Genomic DNA, 26021 nt, shown 5'->3' on the forward strand with positions numbered 1-26021 from the left:
TACTTAGGATATGATTATCTATTAAGTCTATAGTTAATGTAAATTTACAGCTTTTGTATGATATGTTGTATGTGTAGGTGATATATTTCTTCACAGCTTTGGTTGGAGTTTATTAAGCTAGGTCAGAAGTACCTTCCCTTGCAGCACTATTTTTCAACACAAATCACTAACCACTAATGGAATTCATGTTAATGTGAATTTGATAATGAAGCCAAATCTGGCTTCATGATGATTTAAAATACAGATACTTTGGAGACACTGGGTTTGATTCCAGACCATTCTGATAAAGCAAATATCTCAATAAGGCCAGTCACACTAATTTTTTTGTTTCCCATAAAAGTTATGTTTACACTATACCATAATCTATTAAAAGTGTGCAATAGCATTTTGTCTAAAAACCAATGTACATACCTTAGTTGAATACATACTTCATTGCTAAAAAATGCAAACGATCATCTGAGCCTTCAGCAAGTTGCAATATTTTTGTTGGTGGAAGGTCTTTCCTCAGTGTTGATGGGTGCTCACTGATCAAGGTGGTGGTTGCTGAAGGCTAGAGTGGCTGTGGCCATTTTAAATAAGACAACAATGAAGTTTGCTGCATTGATTGACTCTTCCTATCATGAAAGACTTCTCTACAGCACATGATGCTGTTGGATAGCATTTTATTTATCGTAGAACTTCTTCTTTCAAAAGTTGGAGTCAATCCTTTCAGCCACTTTCTCTGCTCATCTGTAGGAAGCATTCATTCTAGTTTCAGGAAATTGTAGCCATTCAGTCATATCTTCAGGCTCCACTTCTAATTCTAGCCCTTCTCCTTTGCCTAGCTGATACCTACCAATCCTTCAGGTCTCACCTTAAATACCGTATCTACAGAGGAACTGAATTCTTATGTCATAGTTTGACCAAATCTCCCTGTGATGCTCTATTCTAGTACCTTATGCTGTCCTTTCATAGCACTTATCACAGTCGTTGTTTTGGAGGGGAGACGGGGGTGGTTGAGATAGGGTCTTGCTTAGTTGCCCAGCTGAAATATGGTGGTATGATCTCGGCTCATTGCAGCCTCAACCTCCCAGGCTCAAGACATCCTCCTGCTTCAGCCTCTAGAGTAGCTGGGACGACAGGCGAGCATCATCACACCTGGCTAATTTTTTTTATTTTTTATTTTTTTGTAGACATGAGGTCTCACTATGTTGCCCAGGCTGGTCTTGAACTTTTGGGCTCAAGCAATCCTCCCACCTCGAACTCCCAAAGTGCTGGGATTACAGGCATGAGCCACCATGCCCAGTACAATTGTTAATCATTCATTTTCTTCAACAAGTATTTATTGAGCCACCTCCTATATACCAGGCATTGTTGTCATCCTGGGCCACAGTAGGAAACAAAACATGGAGTGCACATTCTAGTGGAAAGAGACAGATAATGAATAAACAAACAAGTAAATGCATACAGACATACCTTGTTTTATTGCACTTGGCAATAATGATTGCACTTTGACAATGTTTTTTTACAGATTGAAGGTTTGTAGCAACCCTGCATTGAACAAGTCTGTTGGTGCCATTTTCCCCAAAAGTATATGCTCATTTCATATCTCTTTGTCACATTTTGGTAATTCTCACAATATTTTAAACATGCTCATTATATCTGTCATTGTGATGACTGATCAGTGGTCTTGGATGTTACTGTAGTAGTTGATTTGGGGCATGATGAACTGCAACCATATGAGACAATGAACTTAATAAATAGATAAACGTTGTGTGTGTTCTGACTGCTCCACTGACTGGCTATTCCTCTCTCTCTCTCTCTCTCCCTGGCCTGGAGGCTCCCTATTCTCTGAAACACAATGTTGAAATTAGGCCAATTAATAACCTTACAATGACCTCTAAGTGTTCAAGTGAAAGGAAGAGTTGCATGTCCCTCACTTACATCAAAAGCCAGAAATGACTAAGCTTAGTGAGGAAGGCATGTCAAAAGTCCAGAGAGGATGAAAGCTAGGCATCTTGTGCCAAACATTTAGACAAGTTGTGAATGCAAAGGAAAAGTTATTGATTGAAAGTAAAGGGCTACTCCAGTGAACATATGAATGATAAGAAAACAAAACAGCCTTATTGCTGACAGGGAGAAAGTTGGAGTGGATAGAAGATCTGGATAGAAGATCAAACCAGCTACAACATTCCCTTACGTCAAAGCCAAATCCAGAGGAAGGTCCTAACTCCCTTCAATTCTATGAAGCTGAGAGAGGTGAGGAAGCTGCTGAAGAAAAATTTGAAGCTAGCAGAGCTTGATTTGTGAGGTTTAAGGAAAGTAGTAGTCTTCGTAACATAAAAGTGCAAGATGAAGCAGCAAGTTATGTAAAAGATCTAGCTAAGATCACTGATGAAGGCAGCTATGCTAAACAACAGATTTTCAATGCAGAGCAAACAGCCTTCTATAGGAAGAAAATGCCATCTAGGATTGTCATAGGTAGAGAGGTGAAGTCAATGTCTGATGTCAAAGCTTCAAAGAACAGGCTGACTCTTGTCAGGGGCTAATGCAGCTGGTGACTTTAAGTTTGAAGCCAGTGCTCATTTCCCATTCCAAAAATCCTAGGGTCCTTGTGAATTATGCTAAACCACCTGTGCCTGTCCTCTATAAATGGAACAACAAAGCCTGGATGACAACACATCTGTTTATAGCATGGTTTACAGAATATTTAAAGCCCACTGTTGAGGCACACTGCTCAGAAAAAAAGACTTCTTTCAAAATATTAATGCACATTGACATGTACAAGGAGAATAATGCCTGCTAACCCAGCATTTGTTCTCCAGCCCCTGGATAAAAGAACTAATTTCAACTTTTCAAGTCTTAATATTTAAGAAATATATTTTGTGGGGCTAGAGCTGCCATAAGTGGTGATTCCTCTGATGGATCTGGCCAAAGTAAATTGAAAACCTTCTGGAAAGGATTCATTGTTTTAGATGCCATTAAGAACATTTGTGATTTATAGGAGATCAAAATAGCAATATTAACAGGAATTTGGAAGAAGTTGCCTCCAACCCTCATGGATAACTTCGAGGGGCTCAAGACTTCAGTGGAGGAAGTAACAGCCTTTGTGTTGGAAATAGGAGAAAAACTAGAAGAGGAACCTGAAGATGTGACTGAGTGACTGCAGTTTCATGATTAAACATGAACAAATGAGTAGTTGCTTCTTATGGATGAGCAAAGAAAGTGGTTCCTTGAGATGGAATCTACTCCTGGTGAAGACAGTGTGAACACTGGAAATTACAACAAAGGCTGTGGAGCATTACATAAACTTAGTTGATAAAGCAGTGGCAGGGTTTAAGATTGACTCCAATTTTTGAAAGCAGAAGTTCTACAATAAATAAAATGCTATCCAACAGCATCACATGCTATAGAGAACTCTTTCATGACAGAAAAATCAGTTGATGCAGCAAGCTTCATTGTTGTCTTATTTAAAATGGCCATAGCCACACTAGCCTTCAGTGACCACCACCTTGATCAGTGAGCAGCCATCATCACTGAGGCAAGACCCTCCACCAGCAAAAAGATTATGACTTGTTAAAGGTTCAGATGATCATTTGCATTTTTAGCAATAAAGTATGTTTTAAATTAAGGCATGTACAGTGTTTTTTAGATGTAACACTATTGCACACTTAATAGACTATAGTATAGTGTAAACATAACTTTTATATGCACTAGGGAAGAGTAAATGTTACTGGGTCTATTGCAGTACTTGCTTTAGTGTGATGTTCTGGAACCAAACCAAGAATATCTCCAAAGTATGCCTGTAATGTATGAAATGATGACAGGTCACAAGGAGAACAATGGAGCATGGTGATGGGATAGGTTGCGGGAGGGATTTATATATATATATATATATATATATGAAAGCCCTATGATAATATAACCTTTGAGCAAAGTCTTGAAGTAAGAATATGAACACCTTTCAAAGTTAATACTTTCCTGTTTTCTTTTTTTTAACAAGTTGCATTCTTGCACATCTATATTCTTAAAATTCAAATTGTTTGATGTTGTATCTGCTTGATAATTCTTCAAAATAATAGAGCTATGATCTCAGCACTGTACTTCAGCCTAGACGACAGAGTGAAACCCCCATCTCTAAATATTAAAAATAATAAAAAATAAAATGCAAATATTATAATATCTTGCAAACCAGCATTAGTGAATTTGGATTATATAGGATCTTATCACCCCTACCACTTTGGTATTTTTTAAGTTAGTATTTTCACTAGAATATCACAATCATTTTACACTGTTAGACCTAGGTTTTGGGGGTTTTTTTTTTCTTTTTGTTTGTTTTTTAATTCTTAAAGGATGTTGGATTTTTTGAAATATTTTTTTCTATGTCTTGTTGAGATGATCATGTGGGTTTTGTCTTTATCTAACCTACATCTATAAACATTTAAAATAATGGTGATTTATTTGTAGAGACAGTAGAGAGTAAAACAAGCCTAATTTATTATACTAAAACTAGATAAATTAAACTCTCAGACATAATGAATTGAGACTGTCTTAAATAAACATCAAGCAAAAATGGAATTCTGACTATTATTCCTCTCCCCCCAAATTAAGTTATAGTTTTGTTTCAACATCCATCTTTAGTATCAGTGTAGAGCCATGTCATGAGTTATTGTTTATTCGTAAGACCAGCCTTGTCTATCCACAATAGGATATCACTTTTATAACCTCCCCCTCCCTTCACTCCAATTATTTCTTTTTCAGCAGTAACTTAAACTAATAAGGTCAAACTTGGAACATTTTCTAAAGAGGCCAGGAAAACCTAGTTAGTAGAAATGATTGTGAATCAGAAGTCTGGTCAGTTTCATCCCAGAAATTCTATATTTTCTTTTCAATATATTTGAAGTCCTCAGTAATAGTTTATCAGTCAGGTGTTTACTAAAAGAAATATATCTAGGGAAAGGAGTTGAGAGTACTATTGTATTCATTAATATATAGAAGGTTATTAACTAAAGATACAAGGAGAAAAAGCAAAAAAAAAAAAAACCTTACTGACAAAAATAAAATAGAGATGTAGGGAAGATGTCAACATCATATGGCATTTTATTGTTGTGGATTAATTTTTGTATGTGTATTTTTGGAATTTACCAGTGATGATAGATTTTTTAAATCAATTGGAATAATGAGAGCATATCAAATAAATAAAATATGTTACTGCCTTGTGGACACAGTGATCAGAATATCTTTGAGGATTCTGATATCTTGAGTATGCTTTTAATATCTTGATTATGCTTTTAAATATAGTATTATTTTTTAAATGTTTTTAAAATAATTAAATATAATATAAAATATAAATTAATAAAATAATATAAAATAATATATGGATATATGGATTCCCAGAACAAAAGAATCAGGATAAGCCCAATGATTGTTATTCAGCCTGCCAACACCAACCCATAGATTGGCATTTGCGAACCACTGCCCTATTCCATTCATTTTGTAGCTAATAACGTGAGATAGTATATTTTTTCCAAATGAGTTTGGTTTCACATATCCAAGTTATTGTTGTCTCTTTCAGTGGAGTCAGTTTTCAAGACATACAATAAACTATAGCACCACCCAATTTAGGTTTTGGTTTTACTTTACTAAAAACCATTTAACCAAGCTTGATACCCCTCCTTGTTCACCAGATATGACTCCAAATGCCTACAGAAATACTGACCTTACTTGGAATAGTTACTTTCAATATTTGATGATAATATTTTTCCACTAATGATGTCACTACACTAAACTAACAAGGCATTTTTGTAATAAATAGCACAGATTTGTTTGAGCAGTCATGTTTGTGATATTGCCTGTAGGTATTAAATGGCTAATTTAACTGATCCATCATACCCTTAACATTGGCCTAATTACTAACAGATTTTGAGGCAATAGATATCAAATACTATTCCAGAAATCTTGATTACACTTCATTTTCTCTTTATTTTAAAAAGTACAGATTTTGCTCTCAAGCTTTCAGTATTTTTATTGAGAAAATGTTTTCCTTAGCAAAAGTCAAGAGTAACCATTTAGCACACCCTCAAGTCTGTCTGTCCTTCACATGCATTTGTTGGAGGGTTCACCTTTGGAACCAGGCAGACTTCCCACAGCATAGAAAACTACATGGGGATGAAAGGAATCAAGGTCATACAAATAGGAAATGAGGTTTTATTCCCCTTAAAAATTAAAGTTTTCCATCTGTTAGTATATTTGGATATAGTAAAATTCTAGCTGTAGTTTAAAGAAATCTGCGCTATTTTAGAAGTTTTAGAAGCAATTATTATGGAAGAATAGTGATATATCAAATTAATACAAATTATTTTGGATTTTTTTAAAAAGAATAAGAAGCCCTAAAGTTCAGAAGCTCAACTAAGTGTATGTTTTTAAAGTTTTATTCTTTTTTCAGTTATTTAGTCTTTAATCATTTAATTAATCTATAATTTATTTAAAGTCAAAAAGACATTTCACAGATCTTTCATATATTGAAAAGCCGTATTTGAAGGAAAACTTTTTACTTTTGGTTAGAAATTGCTCTGAATGCGAAATTTGGTTTTTTCTAATTTTTATATTATAGTCTCTTAGATGGAAATTAGGTAAATTATAAACATCATGGCCCGCATATCAGTAACTGACATTTGGACATACCTGCAGTGTACTGAAACCATATTCAGTTGTGCATGTTATATGAACTTGTCTATAATTTATTTTACCGTGAAAGTGACTATCACACATGAAGAATACTACCATAATTTCTCTTCCCCTGCAAAATAAACAAAAACTTTGTGCATTTTTCTAAAGTCTCTTAGGTTATATTTATATTTATGACTGATTACAGAGCATCACTGGCATGTCTTTAAATATATTGTTTAATTCATTATCATAAAGTACTATCCAGAATATTCACTATTCTTATGTGAATATGCAATCACGGGTATATTCACGTAAGAACCACATGAATTTCTCTGGGGAAAGGGAATAGTGACTCTTGATACTGCTCATCTGAATCTAATTCAACAGAATTAAGATTTTCAAACAAGAACATGAAAGGAAGGACAAGCCTGAGCTTTCAGAAATGACCTGCAGAAGAAGCAGAAAACCACCTTGCTATGTGAGGAAGGAGGGGCTTGAGCTTTATTTTGGTGGGCTGATTTGTGGGCCGCTAGGAAGTAGTGTCGTTTATATTGTCATGTGACTCAGCCCCAGAAACCAATTTCCTTAATCGGCATAGATTGTTCTTTATTCAACTTACACCTAAGTCATGTTACGTATTAAATAAAGCCTTATTATTGGTGCCCATCACTTCCTAATCCCCATCAAGCTAGAGTCAGTGATCCTGCTCTGTGCATCCAGGTTACCCTGTACTGTTCTGTTCGCATAGCTAAACCCTAACCACAGATCATAGGCAATCACTGAATAAACTTTGTGATTTTTTTAGTGTTCTCTTATCTGAAAAATTGGGAAATTGAGTCACAAATTGGTTATTTACACAAATCACACAAGAGAACAGAAACTATATCACATAACTGGGAAATTACTGTGAGTTTGGAATTCAGTTTGGTCAACAGCATTGAAACTTTTTGGAATTCAGTTTGGTCAACAGCATTGAAATTTTATTTTTTAATCATATCAGCTGAATTAAGTTACTAGTTCCTGAAAGAGGTAGAGCACAGCAGCTCACAGACTGGCTGTGTCACAAACTGAAAGAGGACAGGAATCAAGCAAAAGAAAGTAATTTAAAAACCTAATTGAGGTTATTTTAAATGTGAATTTGTATACAAACAAATGTTGAAAGCTTCTTGAAGATGCTTACAGTGTACTGCTTTTCTTTCTATACTCTTATTCCATTTTCTATTTGGATGAACTCCTCTGCTTTTTGTCATTTAAATGATAATAATAATGTGGGCTCTACTAGAATGTGAGCTGCTAAAGAGCAGAAACCATTTCTGTATGTAGACTTTGGTTTGCCCAGCACCTAGCACAGAGTGATTTGTGTAATAATTAGAAAATGAAAGATTATGATTCCGTAAGGAATCCTAAAAACTCAGAGTAAAGAGTTCATTTTGAAAATGCAGAATTTGATTCTTTTAATCTAGAAAGGCAGTTTAATAAAGTCATTAAACTGATTTATTGTTTGAATGTACTTGTCTTTGTTTTTCCCTCAATAAAAATAGTTTTATTGAAATTATTAAATTCTTTTTCATAGTGAATTAACAAATTAGTTTGATAAAATTCACATTTACAAAGAGAAAGCTACCACTCAGCAGAAGAAAAAACAGATAAATTAATAGCATTGCTGAGGGTCTTATCCAAAAAATAAATTAATACCAAATTGAAAATTATAAAATCAAAATGTATTTGCATTTATGCATATTTTAATATGATTATGTTCAGTAATCTCTTTTGCCTGCGTAACATAAATCTTAATCCAGCAAATATTCTTCAACTTTTAGTTTTCACTTTAATTGTTATTACTTCACTTTAAGAAGCAATCAGTTCCCCTAAAACAGCCCTTGGATTTTTCAACAGATGGAAGTTTATCTTAGATCAAAACAAAGCTTCTGTTTCAATGTAGTCCTGCCTAAAGGCAGGAGAATGGACAAGAAGACTTCTTAAAGTCCCCTCCATCCCTTTGTTTTATTTGTAATCTCACTGCTCTTTAGTGAGATAAAATAGATGGAACCTCCAGTGCCATAAAAGAAAATAGAAATCACGTCATCCTCAACTATCATACTCTGTAAGTTATTTTTACCTTTATTATTGAAAAGGCAGGCCTTAGAAGTATAGTAAACAATCTAATACTTAAAGTTATTATTTCCCAACCCATGAAAAAAAGTTTTTATTTCTCCACTTTATAGTTATGGTGTCCCTACATTATTTTTATTGTAATTGTATTGCCAAATCAGATATGAGATTAGATGTTGGATGTTACATGTAATCTGCACAGAAATCAAATTATTTAACCTCTAAGCCCACAGTACCCCCTCCTGCTGGTTTGCTGTTAAATATTCAGTATTTTCTTGTCATGAATACAAATGGAGGACAAATTAGAATCTACAGACAGCTGACCTGAGCTTCAGATTAGAGACTGGGGGGCTTGTGCTATTTTAAATGTTTTAATTATCATAGTCCCAGTAGCCATTTGAAGGACACACATAAAATCATTTTCAACAAAAGAAAAAGAAAAAGCTCATCCTCCTTCTTCCTCTTAATATGAATGTTTGACTGTGATTACATTTGCACTTCCATTGGAACTATGCTAATTTACTGCATTAAATTAGGTCTATTAGTGGTAGTAATTTTTTAAACACTAAACATTCTCAGTAATATTTTCAGTTGGTGTGTTTGCCTTGTTGCAAGGATGATTTGTATTTCTCATCTTATTTCATAGACAATAGGTCTTCGATGTTTAAGTATAAAGCAGATACTTTATTTAAACAACAGATCTGGTAATTCCCATTGAATATGGTAAAAATATATGGGAATAATGGACTAATTTAGATGTGATAGCATGTATTTGCATTAGCAAAGAATAGAGAACCCATGTGAAATGAGCTGAAAAGATCATTCTGGGAATGAAAAATATTTAATGTGTGACAGTCTGAGATTTATCTTTAAATATTGATGCTTACTTGAAAACTTTCACAATTTAAAGGGGTTACAGATTACAGTGTTGTATTCATTGATTAAATAAAAATGTTTATAGATATTTATAGGGCAAAGAAATAAATGTAATCTTTAAAAAGACAAATTTAAGTTTGTTCATTTAAAAAGTAAGTTTATATTAATTTTATTCTCAAGAATATATTATTCTGGTGCCTACAGTCTTGAATTTGCATTTTTTTGTTTCTTTTATATATTGGTATAATGTTGATTTGATTAGTTACGCCTGACTAGTAAGCAGTGAAACATTTTTATATACTCTTGGGAAATAAATTTGGCAGAAAATCAGCATGAGTAGATTTAATTATCACTCTGAGACCTTTTCCTTTTCTAGCTTAGTGATCCTGAAACTCCATGTGTCTCACTGAAATCTGTGCGGACGCTAAGCTTCCCTTCCCAATTTGTTCCTCCATGCAATGATAAGCCAAGCAATTACTGGTTTATTGATTTTTCATCATGGCAAATTTAAAGTTGATTTTTTCCTGAAAAGGCAGGGGTGATTAAGTGTTTCCCCTCGGTTTAGTACAAGAGAGCTATGTGGCAGAATCTAATATCCTGAGGTCAACCTCTGCGGGCAGATAATACGGTGTCTTGGCCACGTGTTAAAGAGAGAAATCAGGGCTACAAATGTGATAGGATATATGTGGAGACAGTTTAATTTGCTCCATTTATATGAACAAGTCATGTGGCACATGCTTGGAAAACATCATTTTGAATGGACTTAGAAGTGAAGCCCACGTGGGCAGAAAGAATAAATGAGTACAAACAAGAAAGATGTTATGGGTTATTAAGGGAATTTCACTATCATTTTTAAATGAAAATAAGTAAACCGTTGGCATATAGGATGTTCAAAACATGGAGTGAAATCCCCATATACCATTGTGAGGATTTGCTGGTCTGTAAAGTGCAAAAATAACCTGTCTTGTAAGAAAATTACGATTAAGTTAGGCATACTAGTTTTAAATATATGTATACATTCTAATATTTGCATGCAGTTCTCTGGCAGCAGTATATTTTTGTGCTTTTGAAAGGTAGAAATTTTTAAATCAAATATTCAATGCATGATTCCAACGTAGTTTATGACTCAATTTTTGGAAATGATATTTCCTAGAAGTTACTAATTATAAATAAGAGTATACATAAAGAGAGACCTAATTGTGGTGAACTTTAAACCTAAAAATGGTGAGAAAGCTCATCTATAACTCAACTGAATACTTACTGTAATTCTTCAGTAAAATGAAATGGTTCTAGTTTTAGCTTTTCCAGTTATAGCAGGAAAATATGTTTGCTAGAACATAAAATATAAGATGCAGATTCTCTACATGCTAGTTTTTGTTTGTCTATTATATGAAAGCTAAATATTTAACAAAATGTTTAACAAATCTAACCTGGTCCTAAATCTATAGAGCCCATTTTCCAACTAGTTTTGTCATTTTTCATTATGGTTCCTCAATATTTACTCACTAGCAGTTTACATTATTCTTCCTTTATCATTATGATTCCAGAAAGATTCTAATTATTTTCTCCTGGTAACCTAAGAATGAAGATTGTAGGCTGTTTTATGTATCTTGTTTACTAAAAAGTCCACTTGGATGTGTCATAATTACCTGAAGTTAATTGTATGTTGTATTTTTGGTGAATCACTGAAATTATTCCATTGTTTTAATATTAAAATATTTTTATTTCTAAAATAAGATAAACATTGGAATCCCTTGGAAACCATGGTGCTAAAAGCAAATATTTTATTATATACACAAAACCAAGCTTACTTTAATATATCTTTTAAAATCTAACACAAAGGATATAAAATGAATATATTAAGATAATTCATAGCATCTATTACCTCACTAGCACCAAGGCAATGTATAACAACACGGTTCTGCCTCTGATGAAGTCTTTTCCTGTGAATTAAAACCCATGTGGCTAGATTGCACTTGACATTCAGGAATCTCTCTCCCACTTAGTTTATCAGTATTTGAGCTCGAAGTTTTGTGGTTTTTATTTTTTCCTACATATGACACTGACTGTCTTACTACTTTTTTAACATTGGTGAATCTGCCATCTCAAAGTTACATTTAGAAAGATATGTGAATTATTTTTAGTTGTGTAATAACTTTACATGAGTATATTATTTTCCAATACAGGTTGACTTCAATAAATTAGATAACTGTGATTTTCACTGACTTCCAGTTTTCGTTTAGACATTTTCCTCTAAAACAATAAAAATTACAGAAAATTTTCTAACTTTAATTAAAAAGAATTTTCTACCTGGCTTGATGTGAAGTCATATGCATATAGAAGATTCATATAGTATTTAAAATAATTTAGTTCGGCATGATTTTTAAAGGCTTACCTGTAAATATGAAAGAAAAAATCATAACGTTCCTTCAAAAGTGCTTGCTTGACTATTTAACAGCCATACAGATTATCATTTCTCTAAGTATTTAGCAATACTCTACCACATCCTCATCCCTTTTTTAGAACCATTACAGATATTTTCAGACTAAGAAAATGCAAATATATTGTATTACTCTTTTAAATGTTCATTCCTCTCCCAGTCTACAAGTGTTAGTTGATCTAATGACTAATTGATAAATCACATTCTAATGTCCCTTACCTGACTTCTAGTGTTGACTGAGCAGCATTGACCTCTTACAGTTAATGGTTGTTCAAAGGGAGAGGTCATTATGGAAACTGGATCACTGCCTTGCTATTTCATTCACATCCTTCTGTTGGCAAAATCCCCTATCTCTTCCAGGCACCATGTTAAATGCTAGGGCTGTGAAGATAAATTAGGCAAGCTTCTTGTTCTAAAAAAGTTTGCAGCCTATTGAGGGGGAGGGGGAGGAATATGTCATGTGCATAAACATGTATAAAACAAAGTAGAAATAAGCTCTAGTAAAGAAATGCTGGTAGACTGCTTGTGAGAAGGGAGAGATTACTTGCAGCTGAGAGAATTGGGGAATGCCTTGAGGAAATTGCTTACATTTTTCAAATCTGTCAGTATGAACAAGCTTGGAGTAAACATATAGGTGGTGGGGGAGGTGGGAGAACATTTTTTAAGTTTATATTAAATGCCTTTACCAGTGCTAGAACCAAAACGTAGGTTACCTAATTTTAGCTCCACAACAACCCTGTGAATTATGTATTATTCTTATTTTATAAATAAAGAAACTGGACAAGTTAAGTGACTTCCTCAAGGTCCTACAGCTAATAAATAGTAGAGATTGCACTAGAAAATTATTTTCCTAGCATTATACTCAGAGCTCTTTTTACTGTGTTACAACCAACTAGTGTAGCCCACACAGCAATTGGATCTGGATCTTCCACCGCAGCATGTAACTATACCAGTTACATGTTTCCCAAACCTGGCAAACATCAGAATCACTTGAGAGTTGTTTTTAAAATATCTCGATTGCAAACACCTTATATTTTTCCTAATTTTGAGGAGTCAAACCAAGAACCTGTGTATGTTCTTAAAGTTTCTCAGCTGATTCTTATTTTCATTCAATACTGTTGCACAGATAAGCACTTGGAAACAACTGCTTTAAGCAGTAGAGCTAACCAATTACAAACATGATTTACCACATACTACAAGAATGAATATGTAATCATGTACCTATATTGAATCACATTCTTTTTTAACCAGTAACTGATTTAAATATTCAATTTATAATTTTGAAAGTGCCATGATTTCCGATCAGAATATTTCTGGATCTCTGAAAAATAGCAAACCATACTTCTTTGATACCATGACACACTTTTTATTTTTCACGTTTTAACATCTCTGAAATCAAGATGCATCTTACAATTAACGTCATCTTAAAATCACTGTTCGCCGGATAGCAGCTGTGACTCTTGATGTTATTGTCTATTTGATGAACTTGGTTGTTATTCCTGGCCACATGAAAGGTCAACTAAGTCCTCAACTGGCTATCAGGAAAACATTTAAAGATCACTTGAGGAAGGAATATTATCCCTGAGTTGTGATCCGAAAACCTTCACTGGCACCTTCTGATGAAGTCAGAAAAGTGCCTGAATAAAAAAACTGGCCAGGCAGTGGCTCATACCTGTCATCCCAGCACTTTGGGAGGCTGAGGTGGGCGGATCACCTGAGGTCAGGAGTTCAAGACCAGCCTGGCCAACATGGTGAAACCCCATCTCTACTAAAAATACAAAAATTAGCCGGGCATGGTGGTGGGTGCCTGTAATCCCAGCTACTCAGGAGGCTGAGGTGGGAGAATTGCTTGAACCCGGGAGGTGGAGATGGCAGTGAGCTGAGACCATGCCATTGCACTCCAGCCTAGGAGACAAGAGACTCCATCTCAAGAAAAAAAAAAAAAAAAACTGGCTGAATGGGTTTCAGTAACTTGGAAGAAAACCCAAGAGACAATAATGGAACACTCTGTTAAGAAAGACTGCCACACAAATATTCTTGATGGCAAAGAGATTATTGTGCACAAAAACGTGGACACTGACAACCTTAAGTGGCAGTCACAAGAGTGATCTTCCAAAAGTGAAGGTTTACAACTATCCTAGAAAATATGTTTCTCTCATCTTGTCTTTTTATATATGTGCAAGGGTGATATGTAATTTTTAAAAATCTGTTATGTCTGAAGGAACTCTTTTAATAAGTATAAAAAATTCTAAATAATAGGAAAGTATTGTGCCACAATTTAATTGACAGCTTTGTTTTTCTTACTGTTATGTAAAAGAATTGTGTATTACAATTAATAGCATCTTAGATTTGATGAAATATGATATTAATACCTGTATCACATTATTTTATTGTACTGTTTTATCATTTAATTTCTCTGTTGTGACCTGCCATCCATGTTCAGCTCAGACAAGAAATTCTTTGTGACTGACTGACAAGAGGATGTTTTTTCTCAACCATTGCTGACCATATTGGAAATTTTAGACATTAAAGAAGAGCTGCTTAGAAATTAGAGTATATAAAGATGTTGTTAGAAACTTTAGAAACTCTAGCAAAGGGTCCATTAAAGAAATAAAATTCCCTGATAATTTTTTTAATAAAGTTAGTTTTCTTTTTGACAGGTGAAAGAGGCCATTCCCATATTAACCTCTACTGTTAAATGAGTAGCTTATTTCTAACTAAGTTAAGCCAGGAGATGAGTCCCTTTGTTTAACACTTCTTAAAGTAAAAGTTAACATCCTGCCTTTATCTAATTGCTATCAAAGACATTAGTCTATTTGGCTCTAGCATGATTCAATTGCATGAGGTCATGCAGCCTAGCTGTAATAACTTAAAGTGCTTCACTTGGTGATAAGGAAATATATTAAAATGCTCTCAGGTTTATTATTGCCTAAGGTCATGCTTTATGGTCAGTCCATTTACTGAAGTTTTGTTGTAATAGCACTAACCTGAACTCACATTTTTAAGTCTTTCAATACAAGAAACATGCTAAGTTTTAAGAAATTATGCTTGTATTTTAATCCACTTAAAGTTTATTATTTTCATTTTACCACTTGGTAGTGGAGTTGGAAATAGTTTTGTTATCTCGTCACTAAAAGCATACATAAAAGGTTTTTTCCTTCAGCCTTAATTTTTGAAAACAAATTTTAAAACTTTAGAAAAACTCTGCTATGTGAATGGGAAGGCTTTGATTTAATTTCATTTTTACTTTGATTTCAAATCTTTCTTTATACTTTCATAAATAACCAAATGCAAGCAGGTTCTTCCAAGTCCACCCTTTGTATCCCACATGAGCATGTGCTGCTTCATTAGGCTGGCTCAACCACCTGGTGTGGAATCTTCAGCCTCAAGAGACTATCTTAACATCTGGCATTAGCTATGATCTTTGTGTATGTATGCTTAATCTTTTTATTGACATTTTATAAAGAAAAAATGTGGGACAAATTATGAATGGATATAGAACAATACAAAATAAAGTTGTAGTTTATTTTTATATAATTTATATATTTAGTTTATTTTATGTAAAACAAACCAGTAAAAAACATGGGTAGTATTTCAAATTAATTTATCTTCAAATTTAGTGTGATGTATGTTATATAAAAGATATTTATGTAAAATATTGTTGGTTGAGTTGTTAACCTAGGGTCAAATGCAGTCATCCTTAAAAAAAATTATATACTTTGTTCTGTAATTGAATACATTGTTGTAGCTTTTGTAGTATCATTTCTAATAGAGTAAAATTTAGGATGATTTGATAGTAAAACAGGAAAAGGGATTAGTATCTTACTAACCTTCTGAAAGATAATATAGTTGAGTTTCTGAACTAGGAAATATTGAGATAATGTATGAAAGCAAATGTTTTCTTATCACAGAACAACTAAAGAACATTATCCATTATGTGGTGAAAAAACATAAAGGGAGTTATTGAATAAGTATAACTGAACTGGTTACAATGTAAACAAAAGTGCAGCTTGTTTTTCTATGAAAACCTCTTTCTTTACTACCTTCAATTGTTTTTGGTTTTGTTTTGTTTTGTTTTTGAGACAGAGTCTCACTCTGTCACCCAGGCTGGAGTGCAGTGGTGCCATCTCAGCTCACTGCAAGCTCCTCCTCCAGGGTTCACACCATTCTCCTGCCTCAGCCTCCCGAGTAGTTGGGACTACAGGCATCCGCCACCACACCCAGCTAATTTTTTGTGTTTTTAGTAGAGATGGGGTTTCACCATGTTAGCCAGGATGGTCTCAATCTCCTGACCTCATGATCCACCCACCTCACCCTTCCAAAGTGCTGGGATTACAGGCGTGAGCCACCACGCTGGGCCCCTTCAATTTTTTTAAAGGATTAAAAGAAGCTAAATTATTCTTAGTGCAATTCTTTAAATTATCCTGTATATTTAAAATGGAGCAAAACTGGCACCGTGTGCAGAAAATAAAAGTAGTATGTAGTGATGTAAAGTATCATTATTTTATTTGTATATTTATAGATATAGTTATTCCATTTAGTAGTAGTTAAATTTTTAAAAGCAAATTAAGAATGAATTATCAAATAAGGTAGAGCTGTCATTTTTATCTATTTAATTTAGATAAAGTAGACATTACACTTCATAATGTATTTACTTGGATATGGGACTATGTTGAGAACATATGTGATAGATCTGTAGGTGAATGGAGAGAAATTTGTGCTTTGGAGCCCAAGAGATGGAAACTGACGCTAATCTTAATCTGCTGACCTGCTGAATGATCTTGATTAGTGTTCATATTATACACGTACTGCTGAGATTGGGAAGATTGTGCAGCTACTAAATGCATTGCTATGATAACTTAAAAGGACAAAGATTAACAGTGGTGTTGAACACTAATGTGATAGAACAGATTCACCAAGTGTAATTTTAGCAGTTGAAGACAAACTTCTCTAATAATTTGTGGAGGGAGTAGAGATGTCATTTATTATTCTGATATTTATGAGGTCAGTACATTAAACTCTATAAAACTTTTGCTTTTCAGTAATTATCTTTTGCTGCCCTATTTTGATATTAACTGAAACTGATAATTTTATCATAGTTTTCCCAGTTAATGTGGCTTATATGATAGCTATCTCATTTCCTCTTGTCTACTAGGAAATAGCCCAGAAGAAAGAGGTGTAAAATAAATAAAATCATAATTAAAGCAGTACATTCACTGAAAACCTCTTTGCCCATTTAAGATTTTTAATTTCGCAAATGTAAAAATGAGAAGTGTTCTTCATGTGGATCCCTAGTGATCAGAAATGGTTTATGGTACCTTATGTATGGAATGATGTAAACTTGAACTGACTTTCACAGCCAGATCACTCAATCTATTACAAGATTATCCAGGAGTATTGGAGAGGCAGGATTTTGCTTTGTTTTGTCTTGGTTTGGTTTGGTTTTTTTGGTGTTTATTGCCTGAGTTAGGTATGGCTCTTTGGATCCCAAACGAAGAATGTTAAGGCTTTCGGTATAATTGGCTTTGTTATAATAAAATTGTATGTTTTAACTGATTGACAACTGGTAAAAGGGGACTTTAACTGAAAATTTTAGTTAAATTAAGTTAGCCATTTTGAATGTTTAACAATTTAATATTTATGGACATGTGTTTGATTATCTTTGATTATCAAATTATATGCTGAAGTAATGAAAATAAAGATAACTCAGTATAATTTTCATGTATGATTATAGAACATATCAACAGTGAAAAACTTTTACTTTTGACACCTCGTGCTATGGGTTGGAACATTCTGAGTGGAATGTCATTTATCCAGAGGTTTTGCCTTTTTATATACAATATGAAAAGGAAGGTGATGTTTCAAGGAAAATATTTTAGATCTCAGTAGCATTTTTTATGAGTTTTTAAAACCTGTGTGTATTAGTCCATTTTCACACTGCTATAAAGAACTACCTGAGACTAGGTAATTAATAAAGAAAAAAGGTTTAATTGACTCACAGTTCCACATGGCTGGGGGAGGCCTCAGGAAACAATCATAGCAGAAGGCAAAGGCGAAGCAAGGCATGTTTTACATGGCAGCAGGAGAGAGAGAGTGGGCGAGCAAGGGGGAACTGTCAGACACTTTTAAACCATCAGATCTCATGAGAACTCACTCACTATTACAAGAACAGCATGGGGGAATTCACCCCTATGATTCAGTTACCTCCCACCAGGTCCCTCCCTTGAGATGTGAGGATTACAATTCAAAATGAGATTCAGGTGGGGACACAGAGCCAAACCATATCACTCTAAGTTGTGTATATTTAATCTGAGCTTTTCCTAAGTGTTAAGTAATAACCTGACAGTTTTTAAAGCCATAATATATTTTCAAACAGTACTCCCATTATAAGATTAGACAATTTTGAACAAATCTGGTCAAAGCTACTATTTGACTGTTTTAGTTACAGAATGTTCTCTGGATAGCTGCAGATGATATAGGAAATTGTTCTAAACATCTTCTTCCCCCCAATATAGTCCAGAAATGGGCTGGGAGGTGGAGAAATTCTCTTTATTTTTCTCCCTCTGCCACTTCCCCAGAAGGAAAGTGCCAGTTGCTTCTGGTTAATTGAGCTTTATCCTGACTTCTGTTCTCACTCTTCAAGTTTACATTTTATTTATCTTCTCAGTGCCATTTTATTTCCTCTTTTTCCTATTTAAATTAAGTCATAAAATGTTAGAACTGTAAGGAATCGTCAAGATCATAATCTAGTTTAGCTTTCTCATTGCTGTCTTTACAACTAAGAATTTATTTTCTTTTATCTCCTTTCTATCCCCACCCTGCTCCCACTCCTCCCCCGCAACACACACAGACAACCTTTGCCAGAAGAAATGTAGTGAAGAGGAAAAAGCAAAACCAGATTAAGGGGAGAAATGTGTTTCTAAGACTGTGATGCAGAGAAAGAAGCTCTAAATGTCATCTTGCTTGGGAAAGTGGCCATTTCTGTCAGAGAAAAGTGCTCTATAACGACAGGCAATAAACCAAAAGAGGCAGTCATAGTATTTTAATTAACTCTACTGGAGGGGGAGTGGGGATCTTAAGTAGGGTCACAGAATTGGAGGAAGTAGATTGAAGTAAAGTGAGATTTGTTAAATCTCTTTTAACAAATGCTGTAAGAAGCCCTAATCATCATCTACTGAGTTGAAGCAGTAGGTCATTGTTCACAACTAAGCAGTTATTGAGTAGCTGGCATTGGAGGCACCAATAAACTTTTATTCTCCCCAGTAGAAGTCTTTGAAGCAGTTTTAATCAGGTCCTGTACTCATGTTTTAAAATTTAGACTTTTAGTTTGTTTTCTGTTATGGGGTGAGAAGGGAAAGGGGAGACTGGGTAGAGAATATTTAGGAAACAGGAAAATAGGAAATATTTTGTGCCTCATACCTCTCATTTAGAGTTATTTCTAAAACAACTTTTTGTTTTTTAAAGAAATGCTCTATACCTGAGTCAAATTAGAGAAAATAGATTTTTTGATGTACTGTTAAAAAACAAAATTAGTCAAATTTAGCATACTTCAATTGAGCTAAGAATAATTCACATATCAAGCACCCCTCAAAACCAGAAGGGGGTCAGAGAGCTTCATTCCACAATATGGGCAGGCAGCATTTATGGACAGAAAATGGAAGTGAGGTACAGAAACAGCCTGATTGTTTACAGCTCAGCATTTGACTCATTTGGACATGGAATGATCAGTTGGCCATCTGTGATTGACTGAAGCTCAGCTACTGTGATAGGCTGAGACTCAGCTGGTTGTCACATAAGTATATCCTTATATTAGGCTTTCAGTTACTTTACCTACTAAATTAGGTTCCAGTTAGTTACATAAGGACTCAAGTATGGAGGCATCCTTCAGGCCAAATTTAGTTTAATTTATAAATATCCAAGGAAGTAAAAACAAGAAAGATTTAAGACTAGAATAAACATACCTGAGATAGATTACAAAAATAAAAGTGGAGGAGGCGGTAGTTTAAAAGACTAAAGCAATGAAATTATTGAAATTATTTTATCACTTCAATATTAGTCACATGCTGCTTATTGACAGGGATACATTCTGAGAAATGTCATTAGGTGTCATTTTGCAAACATTGTAGAGTATACTCTCACAAACCTAGGTGGTATAGCCTACTACACACCTCAACTATATGGTATAGCCCGTTGCTCCTAGGCTACAAACCTTTACAGCAAGTTACTCTGTAGGCATTCATAACGCACTGGTAAATATTTGTGTCTCAAAACATAGAAAAGTTTGGTAAAAATATGATATAAAAGATTTTTTAAATGGTACATCTATATAGGGCACTTAACCATAAATGGAGTTGTAGAACTGGAAGTTGCTCTAGGCAAGTCAGTGAGTGGTGAGTGAATTTGAAGGCCGAGGACATTACTGTCCACTACTGTGGACTTTATAAACACTGTACATTAGGCTATACTAAGTGTATGGAAAGCATTTTTTTCTTCGATAATAAATTAACCTTAGCTTACTGTAACTTTTTTACTTTATAAACTTTAAATTTAAATTTTAAAACTTTTTAGCTCTTCTGCAATAACACTTAAAACACAAATATTATACACTGTACAAAAATATTTTTCTTATACCTTTATTCTTTAAGCATTTCCTCTATTTGCAGTTTTTTTAACTGTTTTAACTTTAAAACTTTTTCGTTAAAACTAGGACTCAAACACATACGTTAGCCTAAGCTTTCACAGGGTCAGAATTGTCAATATCAACGTCTTCCACCTCTATATCTTGTACCACCAGAAGGTGTTTAGGGGCAATAACATGCATGGAGCTGTCGTCTCTTATGGTAATGATATCTTCTTCTAGAATACCTCCGAAAGGCCCTGCCTGAGGCTGTTATGATAAAAAATATAGTATAGTAAACACATAAACCAGTAACATAGTCATTTATCATCAAGTATTATGTGCTCTACATAATTGTATGTGCTATAGTTTTATAAGACTGGCAGCGCTGCTTTGTCTTATAAAGCATCACCACAGATGCATGAGTTATGTGTTGTGCCACAATGTTAGGGTAGCTATGACATCACTGGGCAATAGGAATTTTCAACCCCATTATTATAATCTTGTGGAACCACCATTGTGTATTTTATATGCAGCCTGTTATTGACCAACACATTTTTGCACATTACATAATTTTCTTCATATAAAGCAAGATCTCCAATATGAATTGTTTTTTGTTTTTGTTTTTGGGGTTTTTTGTTTGTTTGTTTGTTTGTTTTGACAGTGTCTCACTCTGTCACCCAGGCTGGAGTAGAGTGGCGCGATCTTGGCTCACTGCAACTCCACCTCCTGGGTTCAAGCAATTCTCCCACCTCAGCCTGCTGAGTAGCTAGGACTACAGGCATGTGCCATCATGCCTGGCTAATTTTTGTACTTTTTGGTAGAGACAGGGTTTCACCATGTTGTCCAGGCTGGTCTCGAACTCCTGACCTCAAGTGATCCACCCACCTCAGCCTCCCAAAGTGCTGGGATTACAGGCATGAGCAACCACGCCCGGCCTCCACTGTGAATTGTTTATGCAGCATTTAGTTTCTGATTATGCACACACTGCCCACAGTCACTCAGAAAACTTAAGTAATTGAAATGTGTTTTAGTGACAGCTTAAGTCAGAGGTCAGCAAACTAAGACCAATCAGCCAAATCCAGCCCACCACCAAGTTTTATAAAGTACTGTTGAAACAAAAGCCACTCTCATTTGTTTACATATTGTCAATGGCTGCGTTTGTGCTGCAACAGCAGAATTGAATAGTTGTGACAGAGACTTATGGCCTACAAAGCCTAAAATACTTACTGTCTTGCCCTTTACGGCAAAAGTTTGCTGACGCCTGGCTTAAATAAGAAAGTAATTCTAATACCAAAATACAATTACAAATATAATGTGAAATATAATTATATATCTATATATACATACACACATATGTTATATAGGTACAAGTGTACATAAAAGAGAAATTATTGGGGAATGATCTCTTCTTTTGTGGTATTTGTGCCCCTCTACTACTCTTGCCTAGCTTTTTTTGCCCTGCATATTAAAAATTAGTATTACATTCTTTATAAAATATATCTAGCGGTGCAATTGGGGCACAAAATTTACTCTATGAATAGTTACTCTTCCTCTGAATAACTGAATTTTGATTTTATGTATTTGTCATATTTTTGCATACTTGGGAGATCGGATTTCTGTTTACACAGGATAGACTAGTGGTTTTCAAGCTTTAGTGTGCCTCAAAATCACCTGGAGACTGATTGTTCCACTCCCAGAGTTTCTGATTCAGGGGGTCTGAGATAGGGACTAAGGATTGCAGTGCTAAGAAGTACACCCAGGTGATGCCAATACAATTGGTCTGGAGAGCACACTTCGAGAACCACTGGAATAGACCTTCATTATAGTAAAAGAGTAATAGGGACCCATGGAAAGACAGCATTCACTGAGATAGCCTGAGTCTTCTGAAAATTTACCACCCTTTCCCAGAGTTGGCCTTGTGGCATTATGGACATGAACACTGTTTTACAAAACATGCTGAAGACTGCCCTCATCCATGATGGCTTAGCATGTGGAATTTGCAAAGCTGCCAAAGCCTTAGACAAGTTCCAAGCCCATCTTTACATGTTTGCATCCAGCTTTGGTCTGTGATGAGCCTGTGTATGTCATGTTGGTGGCCCTTTGTGCTGAACACCAAATCTACCTAAGTAAGGTTGATGACCGTAAGAAACTAGGGGAAGAGATAGGCCTCAGAGAGGGAAAACCCTATAAAGTCATTGGTTGCAATTGTGTAGTAGTTAAGGACTATGGCAAAGAATCTCAGGCCAAGGATGTCATTGAAGAGTACTTCAGATACAAAAAAATAAGCAAATAAAAAATTTGGCTCGTGGAAAAAAAGAGAGAGGGTTTAAGTAGAAATGAAAAGCAGAATATAAAATAGAATATATACTATGAAAAAATTTTTAATTTAAAATTTTTTAATTGTGGTAAAATAATACATAAGAAATCTTACCGTCTTAACCATTTTAAGTATACAGTTCAGTAGTGTTATGTATATTCACACTGTTGTACAACAGATCTCCAGAACTTTTTCATCTTGCAAAACTGAAACTCTATACCCATTAAACTATAACTCCCCCTTCCCCCTCCCCCCTAGCCCCTGGCAACCACCATTAGGAGTGTACCTACTTTTTTTTCCATAAGTTATTGGGGTACAGGTGGTATTTCGTTACATGAGTAAGTTCTTCAGTGGTGATTTGTGAGATTTTGGTGCACCCATCACCCGAGCAGTATACACTGCACCACATTTGTAGTCTTTTATCCCTTGCACCCTTCCCACTCTTCCCCCCAAGTCCCCACAGTCCATTGTATCATTTTTTTTTTTTTGAGATGGAGTCTCATTCAGCCGCCCAGGTTGGAGTGCAGTGGCGCAATCTCGGCTCACTGCAACCTCTGCCCCCCGGGTTCAAGCAATTCTCTTGCCTCAGCCTCCCGAGTAGCTGGGACTACAGGCGCGTGCCACCATGCCTAGCTAATTTTTGTATTTTTAGTAGAGATGTGGTTTCACTATGTTGGCCAGGATGACCTCGATCTCTTGACCTCGTGATCCGCCTGCCTCAGCCTCCCAAAGTGCTGGGATTACAGGTGTGAGCCACCACGCCCAGCCCATTGTATCATTCTTATGCCTTTGTGTCTTCACAGCTTAGCTCCCACATATCAGTGAGAAGATACAATGTTTGGTTTTCCATTCCTGGGTTACTTCACTTAGAATAATAGTCTCCAGTATCATCCAGGTTGCTACAAATGCTGTTAATTAATTCCTTTTTATGGCTGAGTAGTATTCCATCATGTGTGTGTATATATACACACACATCTCTCACAGTTTCTTTATCCACTTGTTGATTGATGGGCATTTGGGTTGGTTTCACAATTTGCACTTATGAATTGTGCTGCTATAAACATGAGTGTGCAAGTATCTTTTTCATATAATGACTTCTTTTCCTTTGGGTAGATAGATACCCAGTAGTGGGATTGCTGGATCAAATGGTAGTTCTACCTTTAGTTCTTTAAGGAATCTCCATGCTGTTTTCCATAGCACCTGTATTAGTTTACATTCCCACCAGCAGTGTAGAAGTGTTCCCTGATCATCGCATCCATGCCAACATCTTTTTTTTTTTTTTTTTATGGCCGTTCTTGCAGGAGTAAAGTAGTGTTGCACTGTGGTTTGGATTTGCATTTCCCTGATCATTGGTGATGTTGAGCATTTTTTCATTTATCTGTTGGCCATTCGTATATCTTCTTTTGAGAATTGTCTATTCATGTCCTTAGTCCACTTTTTGATGGCATTGTTTTGTTTTGTTTTGTTTTCTTACTGATTTGAGTTATTTGTAGATTTTGGATATTAGTCCTTTGTCAGATGTGTAGATCGTGAATATTTTCTCCCACCCTGTGGGTTGTCTGTTTACTCTGCTGACTGTTCCTTTTGCCATGGAAAAGCTCTTTAGTTTAATTAAGTCCCAACTATTTATCTTTGTTTTTATTGCATTTGCTTTTGGGTTCTTGGTTGTGACATCCTTGCCTAAACCAACGTCTAGAAGGGTTTTTACAATGTTATCTTCTAGAATTTTTATAGTTTCAGGTCTTAGATTTAAGACCTTAATCCATCTTGAGTTGATTTTTGTACAAGGTGAGAGATGAGGATTCAGTTTCATTCTCCTACATGTGGCTAGCCAATTATCCCATCACCATTTATTGAAAAGGGTGTCCTTTCCCTACTTTACGTTTTTGTTTGCTTTGTCGAAGATCAGTTGGCTGGAAGTATTTGGGTTTATTTCCGTGTTCTCTATTCTGTTCCATTAGTCTATGTGCCTATTTTTATACCAGTACCACACTGTTTTGGTGACTGTGGCCTTATAGTATAGTTTGAAATCAGGCCGTGTGATGCTTCCAGATTTGTTCTTTTTGCTTAATCTTGCATTGGCTATGCAGGCTCATTTTTGGTTCCATATGAATTTTAGAATTGTTTTTTTCTGGCTGGGCGCGGTGGCTCACACCTGTAATCCCAGCACTTTGGGAAGCCGAGGCGGACCGGTCATGAGGTCGGGAGATTGAGACCATCTTGGCTAGCATAGTGAAATCCTGTCTCTACTAAAAATACAAAAAATTAGCCAGGCATGGTGGCACATGCCTGTAATCCCAGCTACTCGGGAGGCTGAGGCAGGAGAATGGTGTGAACCCGGGAGGTGGAGCTTGCAGTGAGCCGAGATTGTGCCACTGCACTCCAGCCTGGGCGACACAGCGAGACTGTCTCAAAAACAAAAAAACAGAGTTTTTTTTTCTAATTCTGTGAAGAATGATGGTGGTATTTGGATGGGGATTGCACTGAATTTGTAGATTGCTTTTGGCAGTATGGTCATTTTCACAATATTGATTCCACCCATCCATGAGTATGGGATGTGTTTCCATTTGTTTGTGTCATCTATGATTTCTTTCAGCAGTGTTTTGTAGTTTTCCTTGTAGAGGTCTTTCAGCTCCTTCATTAGGTATATTCCTAAGTATTTTATTTATTTTTCAGCTATTGTAAAAGGGGCTGAGTTCTCGATTTGATTCTCCAGTTGGTCGCTGTTAGTGTATAGAAAAGCTACTGATCTGTATACGTTAATTTGCTGAATTATTTTATCAGTTCTAGGAGCTTTCTGGAGGAGTCTTTAGGGTTTTCAAGGTAATTGATCATATTGTCAGCAAACGGTGACAGTTTGATTCCCTCTTTACCTATTTGGATGCCCTTTATTTCCTTTTCTTGTCTGATTGCTCTGGCTATGACTTCCAGTACTATGTTGAAGAGGAGTGGTGAGAGTGGGCATCCTTTTCTCGTTCCAGCTCTCAGAGGGAATGCTTTCAACTCTT

General features: G+C 35.3%; 1 protein-coding gene and 1 pseudogene across 8 annotated transcripts in view; both read left to right on the forward strand.

Moving 5' to 3' along the window:
• Positions 1–26021, forward strand: part of RSRC1 (arginine and serine rich coiled-coil 1) — a 438867-nt gene that overhangs the window by 367242 nt on the left and 45604 nt on the right. The gene's annotated exons all lie outside the window — the stretch shown is intronic.
• On the forward strand, positions 22584–23069 carry LOC107970828 (small ribosomal subunit protein eS12-like; annotated as a pseudogene).

This window comes from Pan troglodytes, chromosome 2 (assembly GCF_028858775.2).
Source record: "Pan troglodytes isolate AG18354 chromosome 2, NHGRI_mPanTro3-v2.0_pri, whole genome shotgun sequence".
Classification (NCBI taxonomy): Eukaryota; Metazoa; Chordata; class Mammalia; order Primates; family Hominidae; genus Pan; species Pan troglodytes.